The sequence below is a fragment of the Mustela lutreola genome, chromosome 1, assembly GCF_030435805.1.
Source record: "Mustela lutreola isolate mMusLut2 chromosome 1, mMusLut2.pri, whole genome shotgun sequence".
Taxonomy (NCBI): Eukaryota; Metazoa; Chordata; class Mammalia; order Carnivora; family Mustelidae; genus Mustela; species Mustela lutreola.
In genome coordinates this window covers 246,975,982-247,001,671 of record NC_081290.1, presented here as the reverse complement: position 1 = coordinate 247,001,671, position 25,690 = coordinate 246,975,982, and the positions used below count along the sequence as shown (strand labels likewise).

The following is a 25,690-nucleotide window of genomic DNA, read 5'->3' as shown; positions in this document are numbered from 1 at the left end:
CCAGTACCCACAGAGCCAATTAGGCTCACTGGTTTCTCACCAACCTTGGAGTTTGAGGATGACTCTTCAGGCTTTCAAGAGCCACTCTTTTTGTGTTTGAGCTCTCCAGGTTTTATTTGGAATCTGTCTTAAGGCTTTTATTTATTTTTATTTTTTTTCCTAAGATTATTCATCTGGCATTTGTTCTGACTCCTTTACCCAATCTGACTGTTGCCGTTGGAACTGCACTGGCCTTCTTCACTTTTTATTGGGAACCAGACCCTTCCTTTTTAAACTGTACTACCCTTTGGTCTGATTCCTTCATAACCAGGCTGCTCCTACTGAAACTGTGCTGGCCTTTGGTCTGGTTCCTTCTGGATCCAGGCTGTTTTTGTTGAAACTGTGCTGTTTTGGAATTTTTCTCTTTGCTCTAGAGAAAAACCTCTAGGAATTACAGTCTCAGTTATAAGAATGCTTTGAGGGTGGCATCTACTTCCCAATTGGGACTCTGACCAGTTTTATGTTTAAAAATTATGATTCCTGGGACACTTGGGTGACTCAGTCACCTGAGTGTCAGACTCTTGATTTCAGCTCAGGTCATGATCTCAGCGGGCTCTGTGCTCAAAGCAGAATATGCTAGAGAGTCTTCCTCTCCTTCTCCCTCTGCCCCTCCCCCAACTCATGCACACACACTTTTTCTCTCTCTCTAAAATAAATAAAATCTTTTTTAGAAAATTAAAAAATGAAGTAAAAACTATAATCTCTTAGCATAATGCTGTCTAGCTCCATCCATGTCATTGCAAATGGCAAGATTTCATTCTTTTTTATGGTTTAATAATATTCAGCCATATGTGTGTGTGTGTGTGTGTATACACACATATATATTCACATACATATATATATATACATGCCACATCTTCTTTATCCATTCACCAATTGATGAATGCTTGGGCTGTTTCCATAATTATGCTACTGTAGATGATGCTGCTATAAACTTTGGAGCTAGAGAGTATTATGCTAAGCAAAATAAGTCAGCCAGAGAAAGACATACACCATTTAATATCACTAATGTGTCGAATTTAAGAAACAAAACAAGTGAGCAAAGGGAAAAACAAGAGAGATAAATCAAGAAACAGACTCTTAACTATAGAGAACAAACTGATGGTTCCAGGGGTGGGGGAGTGCAGTGGGAGGTGGGGAGAATGGATTAAATAGGTGATGGGGATTAAAGTGTGCACTTGTTGCGATGAGCCCCCTGATGTTGTATGGAAATGTGGAATCACTATATTGTATATCTGAAACTAATGTTACACTATATGTTAACTAACTAGAATTTAAATAAAAACTTAAGAAAAAAAATAACATGTTTATTTTTATTAACCTCTAATAGACATTTATCAATTCCTTCCATTACTAATATAGGCAACAAGTCACAGCAATATTAGCAGTATCTGTGACTTTGTCACCAATAAATATCCCAAGAAATATTTCTACGTCACATTATAGCAGTTAAAAATATCTTGAAATATCATTTATGCTCATACTCCTATGAAATTATGATAGTCACTAAACCTGGTATTAGATCTTACTTAGTACCTTAATAAGGAAGCATGTATATTATTACAGCAAATGCTGACTTAATATTTTGAGAACTATGTTTCAGTGTAACTGGTTTCTAGGTGTACTTTAACTTTGCATGTAAAAACATTAATTCAAAAAAGTCTATAGACAGGGCGCCTGGGTGGCTCAGTTGGTAAGCAACTGCCTTGGGCTCAGGTCATGATCCTGGAGTTCCAGGATCGAGTCCTGCATTGGGCTCCCAGCTCCAAGGGGAGTCTGCTTCTTCCTCTGACCTTTTTCCTGCGGATGTTCTCTCTCTCTCTCAAATACCAAAAGAAAAAAAAGTCTATAGACTTCACCTGACTGACAAAGGGTCCATGGTTCAAAAAGGAAAAACCTGTGGGTTAATTTGGTTTGACACTTCCCTCCACACCCTCATGTATTTTTCCTTACCCTCCTCCATAGTCTCAAAGAGGACTACAGTGGTGACAAAAATTCATGCACATTGAAATGACATCTCCTAGGAGAGCATGGTAGATGATTAAGAGCTTGGCACTGGGGTCAGCTTGCCCTGCTCTGCCACTTATTGTATGACCCAGGCAAGTTCTTTCACCCCTCTGTGGCTCCTATCTGTAAAATGGGAATTATAATTATTCCTTCCTCATAGGGTTGTTGTGAAGAACAAATGAGTTAATCCACTAATCCATTAGACTCAGAGTCTACCACACAGTGAGCACTCAGAAAATGTTAGCTGCTCTTTCAAGTGCCTGTCATAGCTGTTTCTTTATGATATTTATAGGGAGGGGAGAGGAGAGAAGAGTAGGCTGGCTATTTCTCATGTGAGTCATTGCCTATACATGTAACTTTTATGATGCACAAAATTGATATCCTTTTTGAAGCACAGGAAGGAAACAGTTGATAGTTCTCCCTTGAAAAGTATAAACTTAATTTTGTTTTATAATAGTAACTCTCAACTGAATCCTAATGCTTCAGTGGCCGTATAAATGCTCTCGACCCTTGGTTTACAAAACAGGACTTTCTTTTTTTTTTCCTTTATTTTTTTATTTTTTATTTTTATTTATTTATTTATTTATTTTATTTATTTGTCATAGAGAGAGAAGCAAGAGCAAGCACAGGCAGACAGAATGGCAGGCAGAGGCAGAGGGAGAAGCAGGCTCCCTGCCAAGCAAGGAGCCCGATGTGGGACTCAATCCCAGGATGCTGGGATCATGACCTGAGCCGAAGGCAGCGGCTTAACCAACTGAGCCACCCAGGCGTCCCATTCCTTTTTTTTTTTTTTTTTTTTTTAGATTTCATTTATTTATTTGATAGACAGAGATCACAAGTAGGCAGGGAGGCAGGCAGAGAGAGAGGAAGAAGCAGGCTCCCTGATGAGCAGAGAGCCCAATGCGGGGCTCGATCCCAGGACCCTGGGATCATGACCTGAGCCGAAGGCAGAGGCTTTAACCCACTGAGCCACCCAGGCGCCCCAAAACAGGACTTCATTTAAATAATATTTTCTTTCATAATTCACATTCACTTCCAAATCCTTTAAGACATGTGTCTTAACTGTCATTTTAACTGGAACGGGGAGATAGTCAATATAAATAGAAGTAAATTCACTCATTCATTCAATCAATAAATTATTAAATTCCTGCTCTGTGCCAGGCACTGCTCTAAATATATAGGAATTTGTGGTGAACAAGACAAAGTCCCCACTGTCATTGAGTGTATCTAGTGTAGAAGACAAACATGAACTAAAATAGATTTTTTAAAGTATCAGGACGTGATTGATGCTTCACAGGACATTAAAATAAAGTGATGTTATGTACATGAGGACCAGATGGCTATTTTAGATTGGGCAGTCAAGGAAGTTCTAAGTGGGTCACTTTTTTTTTTTTTTTTAAGATTTTATTTATTTATTTTATTTTAGATGGAGAGTGAAAGAGAAAGAGTGTGTGCTCATGAGCAGTGTGAGAGGGACAAGAAGAGGATGAGAATCTCAAGCAGACTCCCTGCTGGGCACAGAGCCCCATAAGGGCTTGATCTGACAACCCCGAGATCATGACCCTGACTGGGATCACGACCTACAATGCTTAACCAGCTGAGCCATCCAGGTGCCCTTAAGCAGGTGACAGATATTTAAGCAGAGATCTGAATGACAAAAAGAAGCCAGCCAAACCTAAAGGACACCAGGCAAAGGGAATAGTTAGTGTAAAGTCATTAGAGCAGAACTGAGCTTACCTGTTCTTATCTATTTAGGAATGGAAAGACTGTTGCTGAAACATAAGCAAGGTAACAGAGCCACTCAGGAGAGGTAAATAAGGATCAGATCGTGCAAGACTCTGTAAGTAAAAGCAAGGTTTATTCTCAGCGCAATGGAAAGCTACAACAGTTTTAGTTAGGAGTAAGGAGATCTGATTTATCATTTAAAATCACTCCAAACAAATTTAATGGTGCAAGATTGGATAAAGGAAGGCCTGTTAAGATGGCAGGTTGCACCAGATTACAGCGGTGAGATGGCAAGAAGGGTCAGCTTAGACAGTAGGGTGTATTTTGGAGGTAGAACAAGTAGAATTTACTGATTAAAATATGAGGAAATGAGAGGAATCAAGGTTAACTGCTAATCTTTTGGCCTATGTAACTGGGCTGATGGTACCAATTTCGGAGATGGATGGGGGCAATGATGGGATGGGGCAGTAGGGAACAGATGTGAGGTAATAATTGAGAGGGGGTTTTTGTTTTGTTTTTGTTTGTTTTAAGATTTTATTTATTTATTTCCAGAGAGAGAGTGAGAGTATAAATATGGGAAACAGAGGCAGGCAGAGGGAGAAGTAGGCTCCCTGCTGAGCAAGGAGCCAGATGTGGGACTCAATCCCAGAACACTGGGATCATAACCTGAGTCTAAGGCAGATACTTAATCAACTGAGCTGCCCAGGCGTCCCTATGCCCCATCTTTCAAACCACACTTACTCTTACTTTTCTAGTTGACACATTCTGAGCTACCCAGGTGTCCCATAATTAAGAATTTTAAATTTGTGTTTCTTAATTTTGAGTTGTCCGTCCAACATCCAAATGGAGATATCAAGTACATGATTACACAAGTCTAGACTTCAGGGAGGAAGTCAGGGACTAGAGATATAAAGTTGAGAATCACTGGCCTAGGAATGGTATTTAAAACCATGGGACTTGATGAGATCACGTAGTTAGACAGTATTATAAAGAAAAAAGAGTTGAAGACTAAGTCTTGGTACACACCTAACTTTGGAAGTCTGATAAAGAGGAAGGAGCTGATAAGAGACTGAGCTGCAGCAGGAAGTTTGAAGGAAAACAAAATAGACCTAGCATCATGAAAGCCTGAAGAGCAAAGTGATTCCAGGAGGGAGTGATCACTAATGTCAAAAAACTGCTGAGTGGCCCAGAAGGATGAGGACAGAGAGTTGACCTTTGGCAAGATGCAGGTCAACAGTGACTTGACGGCAGATATTTCAGTATATGGAGGGGCTGAGAGCCCAGTGGGGTGAAAAAGCCTGCAAATATAGACAGTTCTGAGCTTCGTTATAGTGGGGAAAAAAGAAATCAGGCAGAAGCTGGAGGTACACAAGGTCAAGGGACGTTTTACATGCAGGGAGTTAAGTGGGAGAGAGACTGGGTAGGGAAACTGTGAGAAGGGAAAACATTTAAACTTTGCTTTCTACCCTCAGGGAGTTTATGATCTTGTCTGGAAGAAGTTGAGGATGGTAGTGATAAAAAGTTCAGGCTTTGGACTAAATAAAACAGTATCTGTAATGCTGAACACAATGCTTAACAGTAAGAACTCAATAGATGGAAGGAAGCTATAATTATAAAACAACCTGAAAACATTCTAAGATAGGAGATAATTGAGGGCTAAACTGAGTAAGTAATTAGATGTTAGGATTTCAGAAGATGAGGAGATTACTGTCAGCCCAGTGATCATAATTAAAAATCAGGACCCATCATATGGGACAATGGGTTAAAAAAAAATCTGTTAATATATCCATGTGAAAAAATTTACAGGGGTGCCTGGGTGGCTCAGTGGGTTAAAGCCTCTGCCTTGGGCTCAGGTCATAATCCCAGGGTCCTGGGATCGAGCCCCGCATTGGGCTCTCTGCTCATCAGGGAGCCTGCGTCCTCCTCACACTCTGCTTCTCTGCCTACTTGTGATCTCTGTCTGTCAAATAAAAAAATAAATAAAATATTTAAAATTTTTTTTACAAAGCTTAACAGATTTTAAAAATCTTTCAGCCACTGACTTAAATAGTTGCCTTTATTGGAAATATTTAAATTCCATGTAGTCCCAAATATCCTGAGCCATCTGAGTCCTCTGTACCAGTCCTCATGGTTTTCCCTCTGTCTGAAGCATCATTTCCTACCCTTATCTAATGGCTACTCATTCTTCAGAGCTACTGCTTCTTCTCCAATGGGGCTGGATGCTCCTCTGTTTGCACCAGAGTGCAATTTTACCATAATGTTTACCACAGTGTGTTGACATTTTCTATTTGTGTACCTTTTGTGTTTTTTCTTTTCTGGTTTTGGGTTTACTACCATAGGCTTTTCAAGGGCAAGATCATATTGTATTCATCTTTGTTTCTCTTGTACCCAGCCCAGTTTCTGGCTGATTGCAATTAACCTTTATTGAACTCAACTGAATCTAATATTAGGATTATGCTAGAAAATCCTGGACTAGAAAATCCCTGAAGGACTGATAACTTAAAATACCCCACCACAGGGGCGCCTGGGTGGCTCAGTGGATTAAGCCGCTGCCTTCAGCTCAGGTCATGATCTCAGGGTCCTGGGATCGAGCCCCGCATCGGGCTCTCTGCTCGGCAGGGAGCCTGCTTCCTCCTCTCTCTCTGCCTGCCTCTCTTCCTACTTGTGATCTCTCTCTGTCAAATAAATAAATAAAATCTTTAAAAAAAAAAAAATACCCCACCACAATCTTAGAACAGGTTTATAACCTGTTCTATAATCACAACCCCCGTCCTTCATCATACCTTCTATATCTGCACAGATCCACATACTTACTTCCAAACCAACTTGTTTATCTTTTTTTTTGTCATTCAGTGTCTAATCAAAATTATTAGCATCCATTTTCATGCCAATATTACTAAGCTCTTATATTTTTCTCTTTTTTAATTTGAAAGTAATACATGCTCATGGTAGCAAAATACAAAAGGAGTCTACAGTAAAAAGGAAGGTTCCCTCCTATATGCGACTTCTAGCCTCTCAGGAGTTCTTCATAGACATAGATACCACTATCAATTTCTTGGGCATCCTTCCCAAGGTATCCCATTTTGTTACAACACACTATTGTTTTTCCACATAAATACTAGCATTTCACAGATTATTTGATAACTTGGCTTTTTCCTTTAACAGAATATTGAAGATTATTCCACACTAGAATTTTTTCTCTTATCAGTCCATCTTTTTAACACCTACATAGTATTCTGTCCCCCATTTTATGACATACCACAACCTGTTTAACCCATTCCCTATTGTTGGAAATTCAGGTTGCTTTTACTGTTTTTCTACTATATAATTATTATGGGTTGGATTGTGTTACCCCTAAAATTCAAGTATTGAAGTCCTAACCCTTAATATCTCAGAATGTGACCTTATTTGGAGATAGGTTCCTTATAATCAACTTAAAACGAGGTCATTTAGGGTGGGACCTAATACAATATGACTGGTATCCTTACAAGAAGAGGAAAGTTGGACAGAGACATTCAAGAAGGAAGGTGATAAGAAGACACGGGGAGAAAGCAACCATCTGCAAGCCAAGTAAACAGGCCCAGAACAGATACTTCTCTGATACTTCTCTTGTGCCTGTCAGAAGGAACTAATCCTGCCAACACACTGATTTCAGACTTCTAGCCTCCAGGACAGTGAGACAATACATTTACTGTTTAAGCTGCTCAGTTTATGGTACTTTGTGTTAGGGCAGCCCTAGCAAACTAATATGATCATGCTTCGATGAATATCCTTGTACATTTCTTTTTTTCACAAAGAAGCAAGTATACCCGTAGAAATCACAGAAATAAATTTATAGGAAGATACCTCTATATCTTTCACATACCCTTTTCTCTGCCTAGAATGCCTTCCTCCTGAGATGCTCCTGAAAAACTCCAATATAACTACTTCAAGTTCTACCTTTTCTGTGAAACCTGCGTGGTAGCCAGCTTCTAGGATGGCTCCCAGTGATCCCCCACCTTTTAGAATTCAAGTCTTTGTGTATTCCCCACCTCTTGAACATGGACTGGACTTATCGACTCTTTTAATGAACGGAGTATGGCAGAAGTGATGGGACCTCACTTCTGAGATTAGGTTACAGAGACTGCAGCTTCTATTCAGGGATGTCTTCTCTCACACACTCTTGTTCCCTCTTACCCTTTCTTGGTCATTCATGTTGGGGCCAGCCATGTTGTGAGGCAGCCCTGTGGAGAGAGCCATGTTTGAAGAGATCACAACCATGTGAGTGAAAAAGAAAGTGGATCCTCTTCATTCAAGCCTTTAGGGGAGACTGGCAGCAGATAGCTTGACTATAACTTCATGAGAAACTTTTGAGGCAGAATTACTCATCTAAGCCACACTTGGATTCCTGACCAAAGAAACTGTGAGATAGTTAATTTTTGTTGCTTTAAGCTACTGAGTTTTGGGGTAATTTGATATGCAGCAATAGATAACTAAATACCTTCCATCCTCCCCTCGTCTTTCCCAAGCTTCCAAGCTTCCAAAGTTACTTAAACATATCTCTAGTAATGCTCACTAAACCATACATGTTTTTAAATGTCTCTCCTCTGCTTGATTGTCTTCAAGGACAAAAGCCCTGGCTCAGCTCTATATCTACTGTGTTCTATGCAAAGTTCAAGCCACTATCATCACTTCCCTAGATTGTTGCAATAACCCCCAAACTGGGCTGCCTAAGGCCTCTGTAGCCTCACTCTGACATATGCTCTATGCTCTATCTAGCTGTAAGAAATCTTTTTAAAATGCAACGCAGATCATTTGAAAGCTAAAACTCCTTCTCCTTGTTCTTAGGATCAAGACCTAAATTCTTAATACAACCTCCCAGGCCCGGCATAATCTGCTTGCCTCACCACCAGATCTAAAGCCACTTCCCTCTTGTTCCCAGTACAACAGCAACACTGGCCTCTCGGTTCCTCAGTTGAACTATGCTTCTTCCTCCCTCAGTGTCTTTGCACACACTGTCGCTCTGCCTGTGATGCTTTCTGCTTCACCCTCACTCAATTTTTCCTCATCCTTTAGATCTCAGTTCAACAGCACTTAGGCAGAAGCCTTTCTGACTTTCATTCTGAAGCAAAGACCCCTGTAGTTTTCTGACTTTCATTCTGAAGCAAAGAACCCTGTAGTTTTCCTTCATGCCACTTACCACAATTTAGATAAGTGATTAATTAATTAGGTGTTTAAGTCTGTCTCCCCTGTCTAAGCTCTATAAGAGCAGGGACACCTCGTCTTGCTCACTACTGTAGTCCCAGCACAGATGATAGTGCCTGATGTAGTGAAAACAGGAGCTAGAATGAATTACAAGACATTTCATTTTCCTTTTACAAACTTCACATCCTTTCATTATCTGCACATTTAATGTGGTTTTTTAACAATTTAAATTCTAGTTAGTTGGCAATACAGTTCAATATTTGTTTTAGGTATAGAGTTCAGTGATTCTTTATTTACATAGAGCACCCAGTACTCATCATAACAAGTGCCCTCCTTAATACCCATCACCCATCTAGCCCATCCCCACCCACCTCCCTCCGTCATCAACCCTATTTGTTCTCTATCATTAAGAGTCTCTCATGATTTGTTTCCTTCCCATTTTTCCCGTCCTGTATGTTTATCCATTTTGTTTTTTAAATTCCACCTATGAGTGGAATCATACGGTATTTGTCTTTCTCTAACTGATTTCACTTAGCATTATACGCTCTAGCTCTATCCACATCATTACAAATAGCAAGATATCAGTCTTTCTTTTGGCTGAGTAGTATTGCATTGTGTGCGTGTGTGTGTGTGTGTGTGTATATATATATATATATACACATATACATATATATGTGTGTGTGTATCTATCTATCTATCACATCTTCTTTATCCATTCATCAGTTGATGGACATTTGGGCACTTTCTGTAGTTTGGCTATTACACATTTAATGTTCTTAATGTCATTTCTCTATGACAGTGTTGTTATCTGCCTTAGGTAATGATCTCTAAGAGCAGAAACAACAAGTTTTAAGTTGTGTGGTATACGACCCAGTGGGTTGGGGTTCAGCATTGGGAAAGGAAAGTGAAGAATAGGTTTCCCAATAAATGGCCTTCGGTAGCTATGTTATTGCTGTTAAAATCTCCATGGCCTTTCAGGGGCCAGTGTGAAGGCAAAACAGCATGAGCCTTACTTACAGTTAGACCTGCCTTTGGATCCCAGTTGTACCATTTAGTATCTGTGCAACTACAAGCAAATCCCTTATCCTCTCGGTTCTTCAAATTTCTCAGCTACAAAATGAGGATATAATAATGGCATCACTATTTAAGGTTGTTAAAGGAACTCGATGACTTGTAAAGCACTAAAAAGAGGGCCTGATCTTGGCAAATGCTCAGTAAATACCAGCCACTTTTTTCTTTTCTTTCTTTCTTTTTTTTTTTTTTTTTTGATATATCTACCTGTAGTAAAACAAGGTTGCCCATTTATCATATGGTTCTAGAAGAAGTTTGGGAATATTTGTGGTGCTGTTAAGTTCTCTGTGGGAGGTTAGGATTGGAACACTTAAAAATATAATGCCTCCTCCTCAATTCTTTTCTCTACTTTGAAAAATCTTAATATTGAAGCTAGTAGGAGAGAGAAAAATGGCTACCAGCTATGTTTTTTTTGGTTCCAAATTACAGCAGCACCAGTCTGTTCTAGAAATCTGTGTTTCTCTTGCTGACACATCCATCTTCATACACCTGGTGCCAGAGAGATGAATTGCTAAGGGATGCTTACTAGTCTAGATTCTTGACACCTGGCAATTGGTGAATGATTTTTTTGGAATCTGGAGAACCATCAGACTCCCTTTTTCTTCTTATTGGGACCCTTCTGGTTGATCACAGGCTACTAAGTACTGGCCATTTAGAGGCACAATAAAATAATGGAAGTTGGAATTACAACAAGAAATTCACTTCCTAAGGGCCCTGTACTGATAGGACCCAGAGAAAAATATTTCTCACAAGAAAAAATATAATATTTTTTTAAAAAAGTCAAGCAGTTAATATTCCCTCAAGACACGGTGTTCTCTCAAAGGCCTCTTCCTTCTTTTCAGAAGGCACATTCAGTTCTGGGGCAGAAGCTAGGAAACCAGCTGAGATAAATCGTTTTCCCCTCCCCTTTTAATCTTGTGAAAGAGCTGCCAATTCTAGAAATTCCTCCTTTGATGAGAAGATAAAGCAGAACAATGCTGTGGAACTAAACAAATTCCTAAGGGACATTCTTCTAGGGTGTGTAAGGTCTGCCTGGAAGTGGGGGGAAGGGGAGGAAGAGATGGAAAGCTAGGAGTAGGGTGAGTGGACAAGAGTTGGTAGCCACAGCCTCAAGGAGTGTAGTTGCTTCTAGGCTTCTCCAGGGTAGCAACTCCCTCCAGTCTCATTTCCTGGGATGTGTAGGCATGTTTATTAGTGATTAGAGGGCTCTAACCATTTCACATCCACCCTACCAAAAAGAAAAAGGAGATTTCTTTCCCATTATTTGTTGGAGGGAAGTTTCTTACAGCCTTCTCACAATTAAAAAAAAAAAAGTGTGGTTCGTTGTGGTTGTTTTTTACTGAGAATTGCAGCCCAAATCAGTCTACCACATTAGACTGTAAGCCTGTGGAAGGAGCGTGCTCCCTTCTTACTGTTTAAGGGACAACCTGTGGTAAAATGGTCCAGACTGGAGTCAGAGCTGAGTCTGAATCCCGCTCCCAGCTTCACTATCTGTAAATGAGGATAATTTTCCTATCTGCTTGACATGGTTATGTAATTTTAAACCGGACACGGAAGGCCTAAACTTTACAAGCATAATCTCATTCACGAGGCCCCCTCACGAGGCAGGTATTGCTTTGGAGATTGTATGTAAAGATACTTCTTAACGCAGAGGAGAGCCGTCCAGCTGTGAGTTATCACGGAGCGATCTTCCTCACCTGGCCTCTGAGGAGTAAAGGAGACCGGGATGTGAAAGAGCTTTACGCAATCCACGTGATGGGCTACTAATTACACGCCCCACAGCACCTGATCCACCGTGAGCAGTCGGTAAATGCTGCTCCGAGTGCACGATCGCGTATCTTGCCTGTTCCTTTCAGTTTTCCAGGCACCGACTAACCTCGCCGCGGCCTGAGGCCAAAACCACGAATTTGGGAACCACAGCCGGGCTGGAGGAGGCTCCCCGGAGAGGGCACGGGAACAATAGAGTACTTCGGTGGTTGGCGGACGCCCGGCCAGACAAGGGGCCGTCTGGAGGTCCCCGAAGGTACACCTCCACCCCCCTGGTCTGGTGCGACAGGGAGAGCGTCCAGAGCCGACTCGACATTTCCCGGGGGAAGCGGCAACCAGGCCCCCACCACCCGAGCTCTAGCCTCGCGGGACGCGCCCAAGCCCCGCCCACTACCTCAGGTAGGCCGTCCGTACCAGCCAATCCACCAGAAGCCTGGGCGCGGAAGGCGGTGCTTTCCTGGTCGGAAGTGACGTGCTCTGCTTGGCTGGCCGCGGAGTCCGCCGAGACTCTTGGCGGCGGCTGAGGAGGCAGGGTGGGAAATGGCTCGGACGGTGGCTGCTGCGGCGGCTCGGGTAGTGGTGGAGGCAGAGGTTCGGGCAGCGTGAGGTGAGGAGTGGTAAGTGCAGCGGGGACTGGTACCTGGGACCCTGCTGTCCAAGGGCAGCGAGGGACCCCGGGGAGCCCCGGATGAGAGGGTCCCTTGCGGCCCCCGGTTCCCGGGTGTCCGCCTTTGACCCCCTATCTGGTACTCTTGGCGTTGCCCCAGCCCGACTTCCCTCCCCCGGGCCTTGCTTCCACCCACACCGTTCCTGACAGCCCCGCCTAAGGTGCGAGGGGTGCGAGGGGCTCGCGCCCCTATTAGGCCCCTCTCGGCGGGGGTTGGGAGGTGGTGCGTCTGGGAGTTAGTTTTGTCCCAAGGGGGAGGGGAGACCACCCCCTAGTGCTTGGGTACGGGGCTGGAGACACTGTGGCCGGTCCTATTCTCTTGAATTGTTAGATTCTGACGAAGTGTGTTGCACTTCTCTCAGTTGTGTCACACACACACACACACACACCCTTCACCTTTTTGTCCCATCTCCAGCTTTTGGGATAATGATCTTTTTCTTTTCACTTCTCCGGGTTTGCCTTTTTGCCGTGAATCCACTTGCTTCGGGAAAACTATTAAGTCTGTGTTTAGCGCATCATCTTTCCGGGAGTGCGGTCAGATTAAAAATATTTGCTTAACCCTTCCTGAGTGACGGAGGAACAATACGTATTGAAGAAATCACATACTTATTTTCCTCACTAAATGGTTTGGCTTTAAAAAGGAGATTCTCTAGATGTGGAAATTTTTTTTGGAGGGGGAGCAGGGATTGAGGAGGGAAATGAAAAAAACTAAGTGAGGAGGAAAGTCTGGGGGATAAAACGTGGAAGAGAGAGCCTGTGGTATTTCCTTCCCTTCTGTTAATTAGCCAGATAGAAATTGAAGTTGTAATTATATTTGTATTTTGAACAGTGGGTGTTGAATTGAGAGGAAGGAAGGAGGTTTTCGTCTTTGAACAAGATTATCTCCTAAAGAGTAAGCTAAAATCTTTCCAGATGGGTATCAGGAAAGCTCTGCTGGGAAAATTATTTAATATATTGGAGTATCAAAGCTACAACTTAGAAGAGATGTAGAGAAAAGCTATTAGAAGAGCTGTGAAGACATCCTATAGAGAGGAAGCCTGTTTGGAGGTCTGGGAATGCTTGATTGCAGAAGAGACTTTGTACCTTTGCCTCCTAGGCTTGTGATTAAGTCTCCATAGGAGACTCCTTTTAGGATTGTGCCATTCTTGGTGTTAGTGCTCTTGTTCACCATGGGGACCTAGTTTGAGAGCTATACAGTTGAAGATAATTGCTACTTTAATAGTAAGACCGTTTTTGAGTACTGAAAAGCATTATGACTGAGAATAGATAGATTTTATTATTTAACTCAAACTTAATTCAAAAGTGACTTTATATAGCTACAAGCATATATATATTGAGCTACTTTGACAAATAATTTTGCCTGAATGAATAGATTCTGAAGTATTTTTTCTTTTTCTTATGAAAATCTGTTTTGTGTGCATGTTGCTTGCAGTTTTTTTTGGCAAGCAGTGTATTTTAATGTTTTCATCCATAGGTTTCACAACCTTTTCTGTTTCATGGAACATAAAAGTTGATGTGCTTGCATTTATAAGTTAGGAACTATAACTTTAGATATATATAATATTATTGAAATTATAAGGAGTTAGTTGTATATTAAACATCTGATCATCTGATTCTTTGTTTCCGTCTTCTGCCATGAATGGTTCTTAAATTTTCACTTGAACATTGTTGCATCAGTTCCATGTCCAGGAAGCTTTTTTTTAAAATTTTGTTTATTTGACAGAGATCACAAGTAGCAGAAAGACAGGTACAGAGAGAGAGGGAAGCAGGGATGCTGAGCAGAGAGCCCAATGCAGGGATCAATCCCAGGACCCTGAGATCATGACCTGAGCCGAAGGCAGAGGCTTAACCCACTGAGCCACCCAGGTGCCCCCATGCCCAGGAATCCTTCTGTAATCTAGCACAATGTTTTTGCATTTGTAAGCACATTCAGTAAGTGAACTTATACCTGTGAGGGTGTTGAATTTCCCAAGAGTTCAGAGTTCTTATCAGAGCATCAGACCAGACTTTTCAGAGCAGCAGTGCAAAACATTTTTTTTAAATGCTTTATAACTTCTTACTTTGATAACATAACTTATCCATTTTATTATATTTCTCATGTTTCTTTTTTTTTACTTTTTTTTTTTTTTAAAGATTTTTTGTATTTATTTGACAGAGAGTACAAGTAAGCAGAATGGCAGGCAGAGGCACAAGGAGAGGGAGAAGCAGGCTTTCCACAGGCTTCCTCATTGCAGGCTTTGCAATGAGCAGGAAGCCCATTGCAGGACTTGATCCCAGGACCCTAGGATCATGACTTGAGCTGAAGGCAGCTGCTTAACCGAGCCACCCAGACACCCCTAATTCTCATGTTTCAAGAATAAATCAAGGCAGGTAAATGATAAAGCAAATGTTTTAGTGCTGTGCATTTACATAGTACATGATCTGATTTGTTGTACCTGAGTAGGGCAAAAAATTAACTCTCTGAAAGATTTTGCTATCAGAGGGCCTGCAAGGATGCCTGGCACTGTAGTGGTTTGAGGGATAGAAAAAATGAGACACACAGATTATGACAGTATGGTTATAAGGGCATCAGTAGATCCAAAGTACTGAAAAGGATGGGATCACGTAAGCTGGAAAAGGGGAATGAGTTCATATGAGGAAGATGATGCTCAAATTGAGTCTTAAAGGACAAATTTCTTCTGTTAATGAGATAAGGGTTATCAACTTCTGGGGTGCTGTGGGAAGAAGGTGATGAGATTTCTGGGACAGAGTTGTTTCAATGCACAGGGAACAACTTGGGGGGAAACTTAGATAAGAGAAAGTAAAAATACAGATTTAAGGAAGGATCTGTGAATTCTGTTTGAAAAAATAAAGATAGGACAGAGGTGAAGTAAGAGATGAGAATAAGTAGACCTCTGCAATAAAAAACTCAAGAGGCCAGTGGTCCGAACTTTTATATTATTTGCGTGATTCAGGAAATCTTAGCACAGATTGTGAATTTGTGGCTTGATTAGCATGGAGGACATGGTTAAGAGAACTGAAGAAGTTGGAGGCTCTAAGCAGCAGAGAGTAGTGTTAGTTCCTGTTGTGAAATGAGTAGGGGTTTGATAAGGAATTTGATTATGAGAAGAGAAAAGAATAGGCAGTGTTAGGAATATTGGCTAAAAAAATTTGCACTATGGGAAATTTTAATTGAAATAGGCTGGGTTTTTTTTTTTAAGTATTTTCTTATAAAAACAGAACTTGGTGGTTTATATTCAGAAAATATCAGTGGAGGCAGGGAGACCTTAAATATTAAAGTTCTATTACGAGGACTGGCTGGGATCTTGGTGTGAGTTTGAGCCCCATTTTGGGTGTGGAGCCTGCTTAAAAAAAAAAAAAAAGGAATGAAGTTCTGTGGAATGAGAAGGAAAAGCAAAGACAAAAGGGAAAATGAGAGGAGACAATAAAAGGGAAATCAGGGGCGCCTGGGTGGCTCAGTGAGTTAAGCCTCTGCCTTCTGCTCAGGTCATGATCTCAGGGTCCTGGGATCCGGCCCCACATTTGGCTCTCTGCTCCCTGCCTCCCCCTTGCCTGTCTGCCTACTTGTGATCAAATAAATAAAATATATTTTTTTCTTTTTTCTAAAGGGAAATCAGTGCAGATACTTTGCCTTCTGGTGGGAAAAGAATGTGGATGTTGGAGTGATAGACACAGAAAAAATACCTAATTAGGAAACAGGAAAACATCTTTTCAGATGTTTTATTTGCAGTTTAGAGAATTATGTTCAACATGTATTTTCCCCCAAGTTAAGCTCTGAAGGAGATCCAGTTATACCTATAAACAAAACCATAGTGCTGTTGAGTATCCATAACCAAGTTATTTAAGTTCCTTTATATGTGTTTATAATGTGATTTATAACTATATTTCTAGTTCAGTGTGTACGTATCTTTTAGACTACAGTGCTGAGTTGGGAAAAGGTGGGTCTTTGGCTCCAGGGAATGTAGCCTGGATTGCATAATGACATTTATCAGACTGGAATTCTGCCTGTTTTGAAATGTATGACATGACCCTGTATGTATGTAGAGTTTTTTTTTTTTAATCAGATTTATTGAGATATAATTTACTTATAGTAAAATTCATTTGTTTTAGGTATTAGCTCTAGAAGTTGAAGAGATAGTGACAGCCTTTAATTGCCACCACCACATTTAAGATACAGAATATTTCTGTCACTCCAGAAGTATCCTTACTGTCCTTTGTAATCAGTCTCTTTCACTTACCTCCAGGCAGCTGATTTTTATTCCTATAGTTTTACCCTCCCAGAATGTCGTATAAGTTGGTATCATAGGATGTATTCAGACTTCTTTTTTTTTTTTTAAACAAATGGTCATCTCAACTCAGAGGAAGTCATCCTTCTCCATTTTTTATTTTTTAAGGTGTTTTTGTTTCAGTAAGATACACTAAACATGGGGCTTGAACTCACAACCCTAAGATCAAGAGTCACATGCTTTTCTGACTGAGCCAGCCAGGTGCCCTAGCCTTTGAGTCTGATTTCTTTCACTTGGCGGAATGCTTTTGAGATTCAGTAAGACACCACATATTGTATATCTATTTTTTTTAATGGGCAGTTGGGCTCCTGCTACCTTTTAGCTATTGTTAAGTACTACTTAACAATTAGTGTAGCATTAGTGTACAGTTAACTCTGTTTTAATGCTTTTGGGTGTATATATCTAGGAGTGGAATTGCTGGGTCATATGGAAATTCTATGTTTAATTTATTGAGGAAACACCAAAGTGTTTTCCAAAGTGGCTGCACCTTATCAACACTTACTTTCCATTTTAAAAATTTTAGCCATTCTAGTAGATATGAAGTAGTATCTCATTGTGGTTTTGGTTTGCATTTCCTTAATGATTAATGATACTGAACATCTTTCCATGTGATTATTGGTGATAAGCTGCTTTTTTAAAAGATTTATTTATTTTATTTATTTGTTTTTTTTGAAAGATTCTGTTTATTTGAGAGAGTGTGAAAAGCACGAGCAATGAGGAAGGGGGAGAGGGAGAGGGAGAAGCAGACTCCCCCCTGAGCAGGGAGCACGATATGGAGCTGGATTCCAGGACCCTGGGATCATGACCTGAGCCAAAGGTAGATGCTTAACTGACTGAGCTACCCAGGCACCCCAAGACTGATTTATTTGAGAGAGAGAGTGAGCATAAGAGGGAGAGAATCTCAAAGGCTCCACAGTGAGCCGGGAGCCCAGTGCAAGGGAAGTGGGTCTCCATCTCAATGACCTTGAGATCACAACTTGAGCTGAAACCAGTCACTCAACCAACTGCACCACTCAGGTACCCCAGTAAGCTACTGTTTGTTAGTGGTATGAATACACTGATGATTGTTCCAATAATTGGAAAGATGTAATACATATATGTATTATTAGATATGTTATAAACGAGTCATATATATGTTATTTAAGCCTGACGACACAGATATAATCTTTTACAGATGAGAAAACAAGACAAAGGGAGATTAAGTAACTTGCTTAAGGTTATACAGTTACTAAGAGATCTGCTATTTGAGCCTCAAGTCTTGCTACTGCATCATTTTCTCTTCTTTGTTATCACTGTTCTGTAAAACTACCAGTTTAATGTAGTTGTGTTATTTGAAAACAACTAAAGATTTTGTTAGCCATAGAAATTATGGAGTTTGGGGGAAAATTCCAGAAATAATTAGTGTCAGTTTTTCATTCCCTTTTTGGGGTTTCTCAGTTGTAACTCAGTTTTATGTTTTCCTGTCTTAAGCTATGTTGGAAATGGAGGCATATACCATAACATTTAGCACAAAAGCTTACTGTTATTTGTCATGTTGGAATTGGGGTAATGTCAGAGTATATTTAATGATTCATGTTAAATGAATGGACAATAAAGTAGTTCAGAGTTCAGTAATTATCTTCACAAAGCAGTACTACTGTTGCGTTTTTGAGTTAGATTGAAAACTGCTTTGTCAGTAAAATGTCTTTTCAAGAGGAATCTCTTGTAACTGTATTCTCCTTGCCCCCCAACCCCCTGTCATGTTCCCCTCCCAGACAGTGACACATATATGCAGTTACAGAATGCATTCTTGATGAATGCCCCATTGTGAATCTTTTATATGTAGAATGTTGCTCCTAAGAGCTGAAGGTAGTAGAATGACTGTCAGGGAGAATCAAGCCCCTTATTAATTGCATGTAGTACTTGAACAAAGTGTACTTATAAAGTGTGGTATGGAGGTTAAAGATTGTGGGACTGGCTAGGCTTATCCATCTTTAAACTAGTGAAGCTTAGGAAGGCTCTTGACTTTTCCCATGACTTACCCCTTATGTCCAAGTTATCACTCTAATTTTATCTTTACCCTGACCATACCATTAAAAACAGTATCCCCCTCCCCACAAGTAAATCATTCTTTATCACATCACTGTTTTCCCCCCTCATTTCATTTACTGTCTAAATTTAACGTTTTTGTTTGCTTGTTTAAAGAAACCCATTCTTTCCTTGCTGCCAATCTAGTTCAAGGCATTACTAGTTCTTTTCTAGATTATTTCAGTTATTTATTAATTGGTCTCACAGTTTCCATTTTAGTTATTATGTTTTTTTTCCACAAAGCAAATAAAAATCTTTGAACGTTGTGAAGCTCACATTTCTAGAGAGATACACACCTTTACTTTCCTAATAATTGAATATACTAGTGTTTTTCCCCTTGGAAATATATATTCAATCATAGAAAGTTCATACTGATGTAGATTTTGGAATTTTTTTGAGAGAATATTTTTGATTTGTGCTAGTTGAGTTTGGTGATTTAGCTTATTAAATTTTAAAAGATTTTTTTTTTTTTTACTGATTTATTTGAGAGGGAAAGAGAGTGAGCAAGAGAGAAGGGGAGAGTGAGAGGGAGTGAAGGAAAAGCAGACTCCCTCCTGAGCAGGGAGCCTGATGTGGGTCTTGATCCCAGGATCCCAAGATCATGACCTGAACTGGAGGCAGACACTTAGCTCTCTGAGCCACCCAGGTGCCCTGCTTGTTATTTTTATCAGAAAACATTCCCACCAAAAAAAAGTTTCACTAAAAATCCAGAGTAAAATTAGGTTTAATTTTTAATGAATTTTTAAAATTATGTTCAGTTAGCCAACATATAATTCATCATTAGTTTTTGATGTAGTGTTCAACAAAGCATTACTTGTGTATGACACCCAGTGCTCACCACAACATGTGCCTTCCTTAATACCCTAAAATCAGGTCTAAATTAAGAGTTTGATTGTGTCATACCCTAAACTAGAAATATAGCTGTATATCAAACATATCTAAATTTGGAGAAAAGGTTTAAATTCTTTAAGTCATTATGGAAACCTGCCAGGTTTCTTTAGGACTAGGCTCTGTATATGAGATTCATTTGACCTTAACTTCACAAATATTAAGAACCAAAACCACTTTTTTCTAAGTAGTTGTTTACATTACTCTGTGATCCCATGAAGTTCATTCTCTAGTATATTTTTATCCTGCTTGGGCTTCTAAACTACTTCTTCTCTCTCTCTCTTTTTTTTTTTAAGATATTATTTATTTATTTGACAGATCACAAGTAGGCTGGGGGGTGGGGGGTGCTGAGCAGAGAGCAGAGAGCCCCATGTGGGGCTCATGGGACTTGATCCCAGGACCCTGAGATCATGACCTGAGCCAGAAGGCAGAGGCTTAACCCACTGAGCCTACCCAGGCGCCCACGGGCTTCTAAACTTCTTAGATTTTTTGTGTTGGTGTCTTTCTTCTCTTGCAGAAAGTTCTTGGCCATTTTCTTTTCAAATATTTCTTCTGTTTTATTCTTTTCTGTCCTCTCCTGGGACTCCAGTTATAAATGTTGGGTCATTTGAAATTGTCCAACAGGCATGCCCGTTTATCTTTCTCCTTTTTTTCTCTCATAGTTTGGATATTTCCTGTTGATTTGTCTTAAAGTTTACCAGTCTTTTCTAATGCTTTTTAGTCCATCTAATTAATTCTTCATTTCTGATTTATTTTTCTAGTATTTGTTTGATTCTTTTTTGTAATTTGTATCATTCTGGTGAACCTGCCACACCCCTTCCTTCATGCATCTCCTTCATTTTTTCTGCTAGATCATTTAGTATTTTCATCCTAATTAGTAATTTTACCCTAAATTCCTGTTTGATAATTCCAGTGTTTGGGCCTTTTCTGTATCTGTTTATTTTGACTGTTTGACCATGGGTTACATTTTCTTTCTTTTTTTAAACGATTTTATTTATTTATTGGACAGAGCACAAGCAGGGGGAGTGGCAGGCAGAGGGAAGAGGGAGGAACAGGCTCCCCACTGAGCAGGAAGCCGGATATGGGGCTCCATTCCAGGACCCTGGGATCATAACCAGAGCTGAAGGCAGACCCTTAACTGACTGAGGCACTCAGGCACCTCAAGTCACATTTTCTTTATCTCATAATCTTTGATTATATATTAGCACAACTTAAATGTACCTTATTCTGTCAAGTCATTAAACTGAGAAAGTCTGATTTATAAGTAAGATGGGTCTGTGTTTTGTTGCAACTTTAATTTGATTCAGTTCTGGGTTGAAGTACTTTGGGTGGCAGTGATAAGTTTCTCTTCAGAAGGATTTGGGATCTGAGCACTGACTTGATTCTAGAGATTTGTTTTGCAGCCTAGCTGCTAGCTTTTTTTTTTTTTTTTTTTTTTTTTTTTTTTTTTTTTTTTAAGTTGCTGGGAAGTCCCTTTGTTCTCTGCTTTCTTTGTTCTTGGTTTTCTGTGTCTCAGATTTTTGCTTTGCTGTCCTTAAGCCCAGCCGCTGGAGGGCATCTATCTTTTATAAAGGCCTAGGATGCTTTTGAGGGCTTTTTGTCAGCTCTCCTGTCCCCATCCCCAGCCACTGGTAGCTAAAAGCTTGGAATGCCTCAGGTGGATTTCTCCCTGCTCACCTGCCCAGCCGTTGGAGGGTGATTCCCTTTTATTTTAGGGAGGCCCACATTCTTAAGGGGGATCTCTTTCAGCTCTTCTGCCTTATCCCCAGCTTTCAGTATGGTTTCTGTGAAGACTTGAGGGAAAGATTTGGTGGGTGGGTGCAGACTTGTTCCATGCCTGGGGCTCCTTATAATTCTTAATCCAGGGCTTTAGACCACTCACACTCCGATTTACCTCCACCATGCCTCAGAATTCTGATCTGTTAGGGTAGCCTACCCACTACTGTTAAAAGTGTTCATCAGAAGTCTTACGGTTTTTTCCTTATCCCTGTCTGTAGTGCATTCCTCCTGCTCTTCTGTACTAGAGATGAGAATAACAATGGATCTGCCTCTCCTATAAGAAGTTTATCACTTTTGGGAATTTAATTCATTAGGGTTTTTTTAAGATTTTATTTATGTGTTTGAGAGAGAGGGGGCACAAGTAGAGGAGAAGGGCAGAGGGAGAGGGAGAAGCAGGCTTCCCACTGAGCAGGGAGCATGACACAGGGCTTAAACCCAGGACCCTGGGATCCGACCTGAGCCAAAGGCAGATGCTTAACTGACTAGGCATTCCTAGTCAGTTAGGCACCCCTTCATTAGGGTTTTTAATGTGTGTCCTCTGCTCTCTGTCTCTTAAAAGTATTTTTTTAAAGCTTACTTAGCTTGTTTTTCATTGTTGAAGTGAGACAGTTTCTTGCCACTTTGTGTATTCTAATAACAGTAAAATCCCTCTGTCAGTTTTTTTTTTTTTTTTTTTTTTAAGATTTTGTTTATTTGACAGAGAAAGAGATCACAAGTAGGTGGAGAGGCAGGCAGAGAGAGAGAGAGGAGGAAGCAGGCTCCCCACTGAGCAGAGAGCCTGATGTGGGGCTCGATTCCAGGACTCTGGGATCATGACCTTAGCCAAAGGCAGAGGCTTTAACCCACTGAGCCACCCAGGAGCCCCACTTTGTCTACATTTTTATTACCTTTTAAAATAATAAAGCTTACAAATGATGAAGTGTTTAAAACTCTACCAAACTTTAGATAGTGAAAATCTGCTTTCCACCATTGGCTCCCCTCAGTCCTCCATTTTTAGTTATTGACCTAGTAGTTCCTTACCTTTATCATCTCTGTTTTGCAAGATGTCTTCTCCTTTTCAAGAAAAGACCCTTCATCCATGCTTCTGATTCATATCCAACTGTACTCAATAATTAAGCTAGTGTGAATGTCCAGTTTTATGTATCTATTACTTTTTGTGCCCTGAATTCTTGTCATCAATCTACTCTATTGAAGGCCTTTTTAAACCATTTTAAACAGCCATTCCTGATACCTCGTCTGAGTTCCTTTTACTGTCAATGAATTGAAAGAATAATATGTCTTTGCTACTTGTAATTCCTTACTTTTTTAGTTTTCTGCACTTCTCCAAATTGTTCTCTTTGGAAAACTTTCACTGCTGATGGTCTGTGGGATGGAGAAATGAGGAGGGACTGGTAATGGGTAAAGTGTTTCTTTTGGGATGATGAACATTTTCTGCAGTTTGGTAGTGGCGATGGTTGCACAGTTCTGAATATATGGAAACAACTGAATTGTATGCTTTAAATGGGTGAATTTTATAAGTTAATTGTATCTAATGAAATTATTATTAAAATAATCACAAATAAGCTTAGATTTTGAGGGTTTTCTTTTTCTTTTTTCTTTTTCCTTTTTCAACCCTTATCCTGTGTCACCTCTCTGTAGTTTCTGACACTACTAATCACGTTCTTCTTAGGACACTGCATTCCCTTATTTCTCTGATACCATTTTTCATACCTATTATGTTTCTCTGACCTTTTGTTTCCTGTGTAAGAATTAGTGGCCCTTATGATTTCCTCCTTGTTTCTTTTATTCTCTTCACTTAACACATTCTCCCAGGGCAATTACAACTACTTTTATGACTTCAGGTCTTTAGTTTTATATAGGTAACACCTCAAGATTCATCTCTAGCGAAATTGCCCTGTTGCATCCAAGACTTCTATTTCTAATCAATAGGCAGGCGTGAACTCTATTTTCCACAAGTACTTCAAAATAGTTGTATGTTTTGATCTGACTGGGAAGGACCATGTGGCTCTGAAGAACAGTACTGAGAGTAACGCACATTATTTTATTCCCCCCAGAGAAAGAAATTAGTGGTTTATAGTTTGGCACTTTTTTTTTTCTTTCTTTCTTTTTTTTTTTTTATAATTTGGCACTTTTAAGATGACTTCAAAATACTTTAAATGAAAATGAATGCAACAAGAGTTAAAAATCTATGGTATCTCTTAGTTTAAAATACTTACTTTGAGTAAGATATTTCTGTGTAATTTTAAGTATCCTACAGAGCAACAGAGGCACTCTACAATGAAAAATTGCTTCCTAATCGGGAGCATATTAGATTAAATTTCATTTATTTGTTAACAAACATTTGAATGTAAGCTTGCTTGTTCTAGGATTGTTCTAGGCGCTGGGTGTATAAGAGTGAGCCTAACAGATAAATCCTAGCTCCATGAAACTTATAGTCTAGAGGGGGAAAAACTAGACAGCAAAATACATAAGTAAAATCTAAGTATGCTGGGGGCGCCTGGGTGGCTCAGTGGGTTAAGTCTCTGCCTTCAGCTCAGGTCGTGATCTCAGAGCCCTGGGATAGAGCCTCACATCCGGCTCTCAGTTCAGCAGGAAGCCTGCTTCCCCTTCTCTCTCTGCCTGCCACTCTGCCTACTTGTGATCTCTCTCTGTGTCGAATAAATAAAATCTTTAAAAAAAAAAAAATCTGTAGTATGCTGGATGGTGCTAAATGCTAAGAAAAAGCAAAGTGTATGAACAGTGGAGTTAGAGAAAGTTGCAGTTTTATCTTGATTATCAGGGAGGACTTAACTCAGATATCACCTTCTGAGGGAACACTTGAAGGTGAGAGGGTATGCCATTCAGCTATCCAGGGGCGGAATAGTCTAGAGGGAACAGAAGAGCAAAGGTTCTGAGCGAGAAGTATAATGTATTTGAGGAATAACAAGGCAGTTAGTTTGATAGTAGCACAGAGGAGAATTACAGAAGTAATAGGGGGACCAGATATTAGAGTGCCTGGTAGGCTGTTGTAAGGATTTTACCTTTTTTTTTTTTCTGAGTGAGATAAGAACTGTTGAACGTTCTGAGTGGAAAGATCTAGTTTTTCAGTATCATTCTGGCTGCTGTGTTGAGAGTGATCTGAAGGTGGAGAGTGGAGGGTTGGCAGAAACAGACTGGGTATTTATTCCAATAATCCAGGCAACAGATGATGGTTGGTCTAGGATGGTAGTAGGAATATATAGAAAAAATGCTCAGATTCAAGAAATAGTTGAAGGTGGAGGCTATAAGATTGTATGTACATATCAGTAACTTTCTGATAGAATTACCATCAAACATTGCTGCGTTCCTGACGAGCTATAATTAAATTAGGATTTTCTAATTCAATTCAAGTAAAAAAAATTTGCTGGATATAACATAAAATGGTGAGAGTGTGCAGTCATCTCTCTTGCTTAGTATCTATTTTTAAATATTGTAGTTGTATTTTAAAATGCAGTGAAGTTTTTTTTTTTTTTTTTTTAAACATAAATCATGTTATGTGCAGTGCCTGTTAAGTAATTCACAGATGGTGAAAATTGGGAAACGGTAATTTGTTGTTTTCTTTTGCAGTCTTAATTACCCTTTCTTTGTATCCCTTAATAAATGAGAGTAGTGTCCTTAACTTAGCCTAAAGATTGGCAAATAAAAAGGGGTAATATTGCTCTTATTTATATTTTTTATGACATTAAAAAGTTGAGTGTCTTGTGTTCATATAATTTGCCACATGTGAATTTTAACCCCCCCACATACTATTAATTGTAGGTGGTTTAATTTTCACATACCATGTGTAATATATGAAAATATTTAAACTACTGAAATTTAAAATATATGGGGAGTAGATTATTTTATTATGAAATAATGCACAGAAAAGTGCATAAAGCATATGATTATTTAACAAGTAATTGTAAAATAAACACCTGTATAACCAGTCAGTAGGTAACGAACTAGAACATTGCTTGTATTCCAGAAGTCCCTAATATACTTACCCTTGGTCATGAATCTTTGCCTCCCTCCATGAGTAACCACTATCCTAACTTTTGAGAGTCCTTTCCTTTTCTTCACAGTTTTACCATTATGTAAGCATTCTTTTTTTTTTTTTTTAATGTAAGCATTCTTAAACAATATAGTTTTTCATGTTTTTGAAATTTATGTGACTGGAATCATTGTATGTATTTTTTTTTTAAGATTTTATTTA

At 39.7% G+C, this 25,690-nt stretch overlaps 1 protein-coding gene across 5 annotated transcripts in view; it reads left to right on the top strand.

Moving 5' to 3' along the window:
- Positions 1-25,690, top strand: part of PIK3C2A (phosphatidylinositol-4-phosphate 3-kinase catalytic subunit type 2 alpha) — a 171,189-nt gene that overhangs the window by 54,789 nt on the left and 90,710 nt on the right. For 2 of the 5 annotated variants that reach the window (XM_059137411.1, XM_059137383.1), the window contains exon 1: positions 12,284-12,410. The exons of 1 other annotated variant lie outside the window; for it this stretch is intronic. The gene's annotated coding sequence lies outside the window, so the exon portion shown is untranslated. Of the gene's footprint in view, positions 1-12,060; positions 12,193-12,281; positions 12,411-25,690 lie in introns of those variants that run through there. 2 more of the 5 variants (XM_059137396.1, XM_059137390.1) reach the window with 2 other exon arrangements.